This window comes from Dermacentor silvarum, chromosome 1 (assembly GCF_013339745.2).
Source record: "Dermacentor silvarum isolate Dsil-2018 chromosome 1, BIME_Dsil_1.4, whole genome shotgun sequence".
NCBI classification, from domain to species: domain Eukaryota; kingdom Metazoa; phylum Arthropoda; class Arachnida; order Ixodida; family Ixodidae; genus Dermacentor; species Dermacentor silvarum.
The window spans coordinates 222,890,782-222,901,808 of record NC_051154.1 but is presented as its reverse complement, the minus strand read 5'-3'; positions in this window follow the sequence as shown (position 1 = coordinate 222,901,808).

The following is an 11,027-nucleotide window of genomic DNA, read 5'->3' as shown; positions in this document are numbered from 1 at the left end:
ACACGAAGTGGCCGCTCTCTCGCCCCAGCGCGGGCGCGCCGTCGAAACACCTATCTTCTTACACCGTGCCCAACACCATAGCCACTGAGCAACAATGGCGGGTATAGCCCAAGAGAGAATCCAGATAATCCAATCAAACTGGAAGCGTGCCGAGGGTTGAATTTTGTCTTGATACCATTAGCTATTTCATCTGAGGGCGTCGCCATAGCTCGCGGAGATCCCCAACTTTGCTAAACTCGGGCTTTGGTGCATAGCACCCTAGCACGGGAGTCGTGATGCTGACGAAGTCGTATCTGGCGGCTGGACCCTGAGTTGCAAATCTTCGCTCTGTACGCCGCCCAGGGGCCGTATTTTGTTAGAATTCTTTTCCTCCGATTAGTTTCATTTCTTACCATCCGTACCGTGGAGTAAGCGATCCAGGCGATAGCGGAGGCGCTCCTTCATCCGATCCAATGGCGAAGGGCAAAAAGAATCGAGAGTGAAAAAAAAAATCGTTACGAAATACGGCCCGAGATGAAAGGCGTGCCCGAAGGACGCTCTGCGCAAACTGCATTGCGCGCATAAAAGCACGTTCTTCAACCCATGTGCAAACTAGCTACGAGGGAATGGAGATCATTTTTCTCTAAGCTTGGTTAGACCAGCGTGGTCAGACGTGACTGTGGGGTTCACCACCACCCTCGTTCCCGGCCCCCGTTCCTCCTGTCCCAACGTCTATGGCAGGCCACAAAGCCATTTGTTCTCACACACACCAAAAAAAAAAAAAATTCATTCGACGCGAACCCTTTATCGTTTTACCTTTCGCTGCGTTGTACCCCGGAGCGCCGGCAGCACTTTATAGAAACTGAACAGCGAAAGTTTGCCGTCATGCAGCGAATTGCGCAACAGGAACTCATATATATATATATATATATATATATATATATATATATATATATATATACACGAACGCCCACGTTGCTTGCGCGCAGTTACATTGAAACGGTTTGATCTACGAAAACCTGAGCGTGTAGCAGTGTATTGCTGAGCTTCGTAAATTAGGGCGACAGCTTCGGCACGAAACGCCAACATCGGTTCTTTAAATTTAATTGGTAGCCTACTCCCATAATTTCTATCAAGAAAAGTTCGCTGGAACAAACGTTCGACTACGTACAAGATACCGCTGGAATTATTTAGTTTTAATAAAACTTTAAAACTTACCGACTAAACAGCTGTGTCAAAGGTGGTGAATAATGGAGTTTAACGTCCCAAAGTACCACAGAGGTTATGAGGGACGCCCTATAGTTGAGGACTCCGGTAAGTTATTGTAGCGCAGGATCATTAGACCAGAGACGTTTGAAGAGAAACGCAGAGCAAAATTAGTTTTGAAGAAAGACTCACGAACATGGATGAAAATGAACACAAAACATGGACACAGAGGGAAGTGCCTTGCTATTTGGGGCTCGATCTGGTTTGCTGGACAAAAACATACCGGAGAAAATATTCGCCAGAAAATGAGGCGTGTGTATGCTGCAGCAAAAACCCGGATACCACTCGTAGGTGGTCTCCGTAGGTAACGTACACCCGTAGGCAACGTACACCTTCCAGAAGCGCTTTTATTAAGAGTGGACGGAAGCATAAACCGGTCAGCAGTCGACATAAGCAAGATACGTTTAGCGGAAAAAATTCACCGATGATTACGATTCCCTAAGGCGAAATTTGAGCGAAGCTCTATACGTGTTTTCATTTCGCGATATATTGGCTGGCGCAGGCAATATGTCTCGTGCGGCACGTTGCAAACGGAGCGAAGTGTGGCGCGACTGCCTCGCTAATCGGGAGATCGCAAGAGGCAGCGTGGGGGTGACGCGTGCACATGGGCGCGATTCACAGCAGCCGCCGCAGACAGGCCTCCGCTCATGCAGCGCTTCGTTTCCATAGAGACGACGCGCGCTACCGTGGAGCCATCGCGTAGCCATCATCGCCGAAAAGCCCGCATTGCGCGGCACTGCGCTTCTCTTCTCACGCTTTCGCCATACCCTCCTCCTCCGCTTTACTCCTAGCGATCTCTTCGCTATCGCCGTCTTTCATCTTCCGCTCCGCATTCGCTTTCATCCTTGCCTGTGCTCGGTTGCGAAGGACAATGGCGACGCTCACCACAGGTATACGGGCGCCTAAGAGCTGCGCTCTAAAAGAGTAGAGATTGATACTTCCGGATCTGTTACAGACGTAGGTAGTGGTACAAGGTAGGTAAGTTTTGAGGAAGAAAAAGGAGATGTATACTGATATCATCAAAAACATGTATCGCATACCTCACTAAATCAAGCAGGGCAGGTGACTATTTGTCACCGCCCCGTTTCAAAGGAAGTGCGAATAAATAATCATCATCAACAACATCATATTGTTGACTATGTGGAGTTATTTCGCGCGTACCCAAAGCGCAGCACACGAGCGTTATTGCCCTCCAGCAGTACGCTTAAGTTGCAGCTGACTCAGCACGTATTGCACGCCGTTATCCACGCCTAGGAGGTGCTATAGTGTTGCCCCAAAAATTGCTCCCGCTGACTCTGCGGACGCGCCGCGGCCTTGACAGCACTTTGCGTCGTAAACGGAAGAATGAGAGCGATATAGGCGCAGAGCACGCACGAATAAATTGCGCATTGCGTTGGCTTATAAATTATGTATATTGATTTGATTATAATAGGCAAGCCAGCGGAGATTGGCACGCTGACAACACTGATCATTGTCTTAGTGTATATTCAGTTTTAGAAGGACGCTATACACAAAAGGTCAAGGAAAAGGAGAGGGATCGAGTGAAACACCGAGTTCTGTAAACGACGTGACTTTCGTGAAGGCCTAACGTTACCTGCCGTGGTGGCGTAGTGCATGGCTTTGGTGTTGCAATACTAAGCGCGAGGTTGCGGGATTGAATCCCGCCCGCGGCGGCCGCATTTCGATGGGGTCGAAATGAAAGAAAACCCGTGTACCGTGAATTGGGTGCACGTTAAAGAATTCCAGGTGGTCAAAATTAACTATGAGCCCCCCACTACGGCGTGCCTCATAATCATATCGTGGTTATGGCACGTAACATCACAGAATTTAAAATTTTTAACGCCTCAATTGCTCCACTTGCCCGAACGCTTACAATCTGCGAAATATTGGTTCCTCAAATAATTATTGCTTCTATCACAATGTGCGTCGAGGCAATGGTTCAAAACATTGAATTCGACGTAAAACGCGAAATATCGAGTTGGCAAACATGACGTCGTTTACCTACTGCATTGGGAAAAGGCACTTTCATTTCGTCGTAAATGTAGACCATCCACCGAAGCTGTACGCTGAGGAGAGCGCACCGCGGTCTACTTCTGTCACGTCTCTCGTTGTCGTTTTACCTGCCTCATCTCGCCGCGAATATTCATTGACACTGTGCACAGCACAATCGATCGAGTGGAAAACTTGGCTAATAAGAGTATCTTAAAAATGCGCCATTTTGCAGGCACCAAGTCTTGGAGAAGTCCCGAGCCGGAGGTTGGCTCGCTGGTCACCTCTCTCGGGCTGCTGCTGCTTCCCCTGGTGAGATTTTCGCATGAGATTTCCTTCATGCATGAGCCCTTTTCTTCGAAGGAATACGAGAAACGCGTCGTGCGTGAAGCAGCACCGTCAATGCACGTTTGCCGTCAGCCTATGAGACTTAACGTGAAGTTAAATATACGAGATAGCGGCAGTCAAAAAACGAGGTTTCCACAGTATGATTATTAGCGCTATAGCATGCTCAATGTGACACGACCATGCTCTTCAGCAGACCTTCGACCCCATCGCCTCTCGACCCATAAAGCAAAAAAGTGCTTCGCAATATGCGGCCAGCTCTAAATGCGCTTCCCGTGCTAACTGGTACAGTGCAGATCTTTATCGTGCACGTATATAGATGACCGAAGTTGTCCCGCTGCCCGCACCAAAGACGTCAGCGCTCGCCCCTTTCCAAGAACGCGTGGTGCTCGCGTCACGCCACGGTCTTTGTTGAAGGCTGTTTTTACGTTCACGACGGCGACGGGCACGTTTCACCTAAATATTAAGAGAGGTCTAAACTGCGTAGTCTGGTTCATGCATATGTCATTACGTGGAGGCCATATAGTATGCCGCAAACAGCGTAACACAGGACAAGGGAGACCTGGGTGGCCCTTCGATGATACGTAAGCCTTTAATGTTGCATGATCTCCGCGACACGCGCTGCTTTGTAAAGTTACACTACTATATCATTTTTTTATTATGATGAAAGTCTTATGGAATCAACACAGTCAGCGCGGTATTTCACAAACTACATTGCAGCAGTATGTGTATTGGGTGGGAGTGGCATTTGCGCGTGTAAATGTTAGTTGTTCGGAATGTCCTGTGCACATCTGCCTTCTTAGTCCTCGTCTAAGTTTGGGCTATTTATTCTTTCAGTAATATGCCCGCATATAATTAATGGCCACCAATAACTTGTCACCATAATAATTAAACAGTTAACTTAGCGTAATTACATTAATTATTTAAATAAGCATTTCGATTTATTTGAGCAGCAATGGCCGCCTCATCGAATAATGTAAATCAAGGATTAGAATTGTGCCATGTGCCACAGGCAATGTTTGGTGCAACTAATAAAAAGCTCCCTGTATAGTAAAGTTGTATGACTTTGCGTTGGCTGGAATAGAGAATTTTAAATCAGGGTCTGGCTTTAGCGTGAAAAGCCGATCTTGGCGATAATTGAGATTAGCCACGGTAAAGTGTAGGCGCTCCGTATTGCACAGGAGGGCAGTGCCGTAAATAAATGTCTGGAGAAGGCGATGGCTCTGAGTCGGCGTGTCTATGCGCAAGCATTGCTTCTGTATCGGCTGACTCACTGCTTAAAATTTTGCAGTGGCTGGGTATCCGCTGGGGCACTGTGGAACCTGATCATGAGGTACGGTGTAGTCGGGGCCGTGACCTCAATTTAAGTTCACGAGGAAATGAAAAGTGGCTTTATTGTTCTGTCTTGTTCGGAGCCATCCACGACGCACTCGTTTGTGAGGAAATTGTGTGCGCGCAAATGGCGCTCGCATTCCTTTTATGCGATCCCCGTTGGATATTACTAGTTTACACGGCTAAGAAGCAATGTCGAAGAACAAAGCTTGTGTATGTTCGGTTTCCAACCGCAGTGATCGCTGTGTTGAGCCACGCCATCGGCCTCACACAGGAGGCCAACGTAAGCATAGCACAGTCGACTAGCAATGTGTGAGAACGATGCCGGTGGGTGACGCAAATATGGTAACGTTTGGCGCTTCGAGTAGGTGTTACGGGGCTGCATTGAGTTGGCCGTACACGAGCACTGTTATGTTTCAGTTCCCACGCCAAGCGGTAAGATAGTGAGAAGATTTTCCAGTTCACGCTGACAATCCACAGTCGCCACTGCTCTTCGCTGAAAGGAAAGCGCTGCAGCCAAAATAGTTTACAACACACACACCCCGGTTGGTGATGCATGTCGCATGGTTTCATAGCCAGGAATTTTCGGATACTGTAGTTACTGCTGCACCCAAAGGCTCCGCGACGACCTTGTATGCACTGACATGCACCCCGTGAATTTTTCGGAGAACGAGCTAAAAACATCTCCAAATCATTCAGCAGCACGCGACGGCAACACATTCAAGCACAGCCGCGCCGGTTCGCACAAGCGAGAGAGGAAGAAGGCTGGCGGCGCGCCGGTTGTCAAACATTTACTCCTCGCAATATCAGAATCGGAATTTATTATTAAAATTTCGGTCATATTACAGGTATTTAGTATACAGAAGGAGGTCCCGTAGTCAAAGACTGCATGAAAAGGTCTATAGTGAATGTTTAAACAAAATATCATACCTCTAATATTCAAGTGCACCAGTGCTATCCTTATGACATGCGTAAAACTTGCAGTGAGCCCACGCTGGCTTCATGCACCCACATGGCAATAGAACACCATGCGGAACTTTGGCTTGTGTGTGTACGTGACGAAAATATGCCGATACAAGTTTGGAAATGTTTGTACTTACAAATACTCGCATTATTCGCCTTTTGCACCCTGTAGAAGTTGAAATTTCTTAGCATGGCTTTAGCTTCTTGTGGATCTTAAAATCGTGCACCACAATCCTCGCACGATGGGCAGTTTCACCTTTCACTTCCATTTACGATTCACCACTGCGGTCAGAAATCGAGCCCGCATCCTAAGGCCCAGCGACAAAATATCATAGCTACTTTGGCTCAATAGGCCATTTCTTTGAAAATATTTTAAACGTCATTTTGTGGAAGCAAAGTGCTATCCATGAAAAAAAAACGAAAAAAACAAAACAAGGTAGATAAGTGGCTGCTGCATGTATATGCATTAGAAGACCTCGTGATAGAAAGCAAAGATGTTGGTATTTTAACATACTATTTCTGAGCTAGCTTATTGCATGTGTTCCAGTGGCACAATTATTGCGCTGGACTTAATTACATTTGCTTAATAGAATGCAATTCAGATGTGGATTCTGATTCTTGAGCTGACGTGTTTAATAAAAAGGAAGAGGGGTTTACCTGCTACAGGAATACAGACACAAAGCGTAGCACATGTCGGGAAACAGCACTACCGCAGGGATAGCCTAGTGGTGGAGCATCTGCCTCGTATGCGGGAAGTACTGGGCTCAAATCCTGGGGCCGCCGGAAACCGACCAATTTTTCTCATGGGTACAGATATACCTCGGCCTGGTGCTCGGCTACTTGTGGGAGTTCACATCTGCAAAGGGGGCCTTATAGAGGTTATGTGCGTGGTCTCTGGGTTCCCCTTGCTGAAGAGCATCTGCCGTGGCTAGGGGAGGCATGCAGTCTAGAGCTGCCGCCAACTACCTACCTGTAAAGTAGGTACGAGCGCGCTCCCGATCAGGTGCTCGCCCATCATGGGACCTCAAGGCTTCTGCATTAAGACGCCACATGGGAAATGACCGCCAAGGGAGTGGCCCAAAGCTCTAAATCTACTACCAAATCACTACCAAACTGATGCCAGTGCTACCTCTCCAGGGCCACTTTATTACGATTACTTTAGCCGGTCATTATTGAATCAGCTAGTTGGTTTAGTTTTGCATTATTTACAACTGCCTCATGTCAAGAACGAACAGAAGCAAAGAAGCACATTTTTTTTTATTCTAGATGATGTCGTAAACGAGCACGTCTAGGACAAGCTGAATGCTCATGTCATTCTTTAAGTAAACTTGTCATGTTTTAGATGTTTGGCTTCCGCCGTATTTCCAGCAACGACTATTACATAACTTGTGTAAGGCACTAGGTACTAACACCATTACCTTGTTACGCGACAGCCAGCCACATTTGTCTGCATTGAAGTGAATGCTAAGTGAAGAAAAAAAAGTCGCAATTTTGCCGAAAGGCGAAGCATTGATTGTCATAGCAAATTAGTAGACAGCTACGCGAAGTAACGATAGTAGTTTTATCGGCCGTATAAACTTGTAAACATTCGCTTATTAAACAAATCAACAAGCATGGTGTCACGCGCGCACAAGCATACATGAACACATCTCACTTGATGACCGCGGAAACTCGCTGTCAAAAAATTGGAGGATGCTTAAGCTTCGCCTTTAAGAGTGGAACGCGATAGAATTCAAAGATCCCTGACTGTTTGTCATGATTCCTGGCAACTGCAGCTTTCTTTTTTCTGCACCTTCACCTCGGCGCGACGCTGCCGAGGAGGCGAGCGCCATCTGAATGGTGTTTTTGCAAGGAACCCGACCGAGGCGCGCCGCTGTATGAATGGTAGAAATGCTGGAAAATGGGTTTGTGTCTGAGTTGCCGCGTAACATAATTATGTTTTTTTTATATTCAAATTACAATCTGATGCTATCATACCTGTAGGTTGTTGTTAAGTGGTAGTTAACGATTCTTCTGACGCATTTTACTTTGAGAAGTTCAATTCGTTCACCAGCGCCTCTGCGCCACGCGGAGGGCCTGCGTGGTCGAAGTGGTTCGGGATGATTTTCTTGGCCTCGGACACTGACACCGACGCCGGATTTTCTGCGACACGGGACCCTTAACGCAATCTCGTTAAAACGCTGGAGTGAGGAAGCTCGTCAGCAGCACTGAGTGCATTGACCTTCGCGCTGCCTCTCGCTTAGCCACCGGAGTATATTCTGGGCTATTAAAATCCATATGTGCTGAGTTAGTACAAAAATATTATTGCGATAGCAATTATATGGACACTCAAAAGCAGATTTCTGCCGTCGGCGTCGCCGTCGCCGTCGCCGTCGCCGTCGCTGTCGCCGTCGCCGTCGCCGTCGCCGTGAGGTTCCGTATGACGTCATTTGGAGATGAAATCGTCGCCGCGCGCCGAACGCTGTATGTGCGAGTGAAAGGGCGCGAGGGGCGCGTCTTTCACGGGGAGTGAACGCGCGGCGGAGAACAAACGCGCGTTCTGCGCCGTGCTCGCTTAAGGGCTGCAGAAGTAGGCGTCTCTTTTCTCCTTTACAATCACCATATATGTAGAGCAAACGCGCCTTCTTCAGACGCGCGAGAGGCCGTGGGGGAGGGGGAGGGAAGGGAGGCGACGTTTAGCTGCGGCACCAAGTGCCTATTTATATCAGAGGCTCCAGCAACAGTCACCAACGCCGCACGCATTTTGAGCTAACGCGGGCAAAACGCCGATGGCGTCGACAACAGTTCTGCGTGTTGTTGCTACCAAAGCCGCTCACCTTACTTCGTATGACATTGCTGTGTTGCTATCGCATTCATTGCTTCGCCCTTAGGGCGAAACTGTGACATTTTTTGTCCTCTAAGCGTCTGCCTGTCCTAAATCTACTTTGTAGTTCCCCCAATATATTATTTATTTTCCACCCACTTTGACAACTATAATTTCATGGCTTGCATTGACATTGTATACACCATCGGCGTTGCATTTAACTAGTCTGTACGAGCTGGTCTTATCCTTATCACCTTCGTAGATAAAGTTGATCTTGCTTTCACGTCATCCAATAGGCATGTTTTTTTTTATCACATACTTTATGACACTAGTCATGGATGCCTTGCTCTTGAGCCCAATCTGTTTTATTAGCTGTATTAGGATTTAATCTTGTCCTGCTGCCGTGTTATTAGGGACAAATCATCTTCTGCTTTTTTCAAGTAAACGTTATCTAAGATTTCTTTCTTTATTTGTTTATTTTGATCTCTGCCCTATTCATAGATAAGCTACTCCCAGCCACGTCTTTTTTTTTTTTCTTTTCTTCCCACGTGCCGCTAATCCGCAAATGGCCGAAGTCGTCGTCGGATTTATTGAAGAGCGGTATAGACCAAGTGGCACATACCCACTGCTCCAAGTTGGTGTCAAAAAGGTTCTTTAAACAGCGGCACATACCCAGTGCTACAAATCCAGTGACCCAAGTTGGCGGGAAAGCGGTAAGTAACACACATAGATAGATAGATAGATAGATAGATAGATAGATAGATAGATAGATAGATAGATAGATAGATAGATAGATAGATAGATAGATAGATAGATAGATAGATAGATAGATAGATAGATAGATAGATAGATAGATAGATAGATAGATAGATAGATAGATAGATAGATAGATAGATAGATAGATAGATAGATAGATAGATAGATAGATAGATAGATAGATAGATAGATAGATAGATAGATAGATAGATAGATAGATAGATAGATAGATAGATAGATAGATAGATAGATAGATAGATAGATAGATAGATAGATAGATAGATAGATAGATAGATAGATAGATAGATAGATAGATAGATAGATAGATAGATAGATAGATAGATAGATAGATAGATAGATAGATAGATAGATAGATAGATAGATAGATAGATAGATAGATAGATAGATAGATAGATAGATAGATAGATAGATAGATAGATAGATAGATAGATAGATAGATAGATAGATAGATAGATAGATAGATAGATAGATAGATAGATAGATAGATAGATAGATAGATAGATAGATAGATAGATAGATAGATAGATAGATAGATAGATAGATAGATAGATAGATAGATAGATAGATAGATAGATAGATAGATAGATAGATAGATAGATAGATAGATAGATAGATAGATAGATAGATAGATAGATAGATAGATAGATAGATAGATAGATAGATAGATAGATAGATAGATAGATAGATAGATAGATAGATAGATAGATAGATAGATAGATAGATAGATAGATAGATAGATAGATAGATAGATAGATAGATAGATAGATAGATAGATATAGATAGATAGATAGATAGATAGATAGATAGATAGATAGATAGATAGATAGATAGATAGATAGATAGATAGATAGATAGATAGATAGATAGATAGATAGATAGATAGATAGATAGATAGATAGATAGATAGATAGATAGATAGATAGATAGATAGATAGATAGATAGATAGATAGATAGATAGATAGATAGATAGATAGATAGATAGATAGATAGATAGATAGATAGATAGATAGATAGATAGATAGATAGATAGATAGATAGATAGATATGCGGCGGTGGAAGGAATCTGGAAAGGAATAATGGTGGCAGCGCTAACGTTCACAAATGCCATTCTGTGTCTAAAATCGTACACCTTGTCGGGGTTGGAAGTTAACCAAAGGTTGGTAGGGCGGTTGGCCTTGAGAGCCACGATAAAACCACAAGGAACTGCAGGGAGACATGGGGTGGGCATTATTTGTGTGTGTGTGTCAGAGAAGCGCAGAGCAAAATTATTTTTGAAGAAACACCCGGGACCATTGATGAAAATAAATGGGCGGCTAAAGTGCCTAAATATCTGTACCTCAAAAGCTAGGACACAGAAGGGAGGAAGAGGTGTACCGTCAAGAATAATATCAAATAGTTACAGGGTAATTGAAAGTGTAAATAGGTAACCAGAAGTCATCAAAGAGAAATCGAGAGAAACAGACAGTAAATTGGATGCAAAGGATGCAAACAAAGAAGACCATAGAGATTTACAAGAATGTCAACACAGAAATTATAAAAGTAAATCTGTACGATAAACACAAAGGGCAGTCC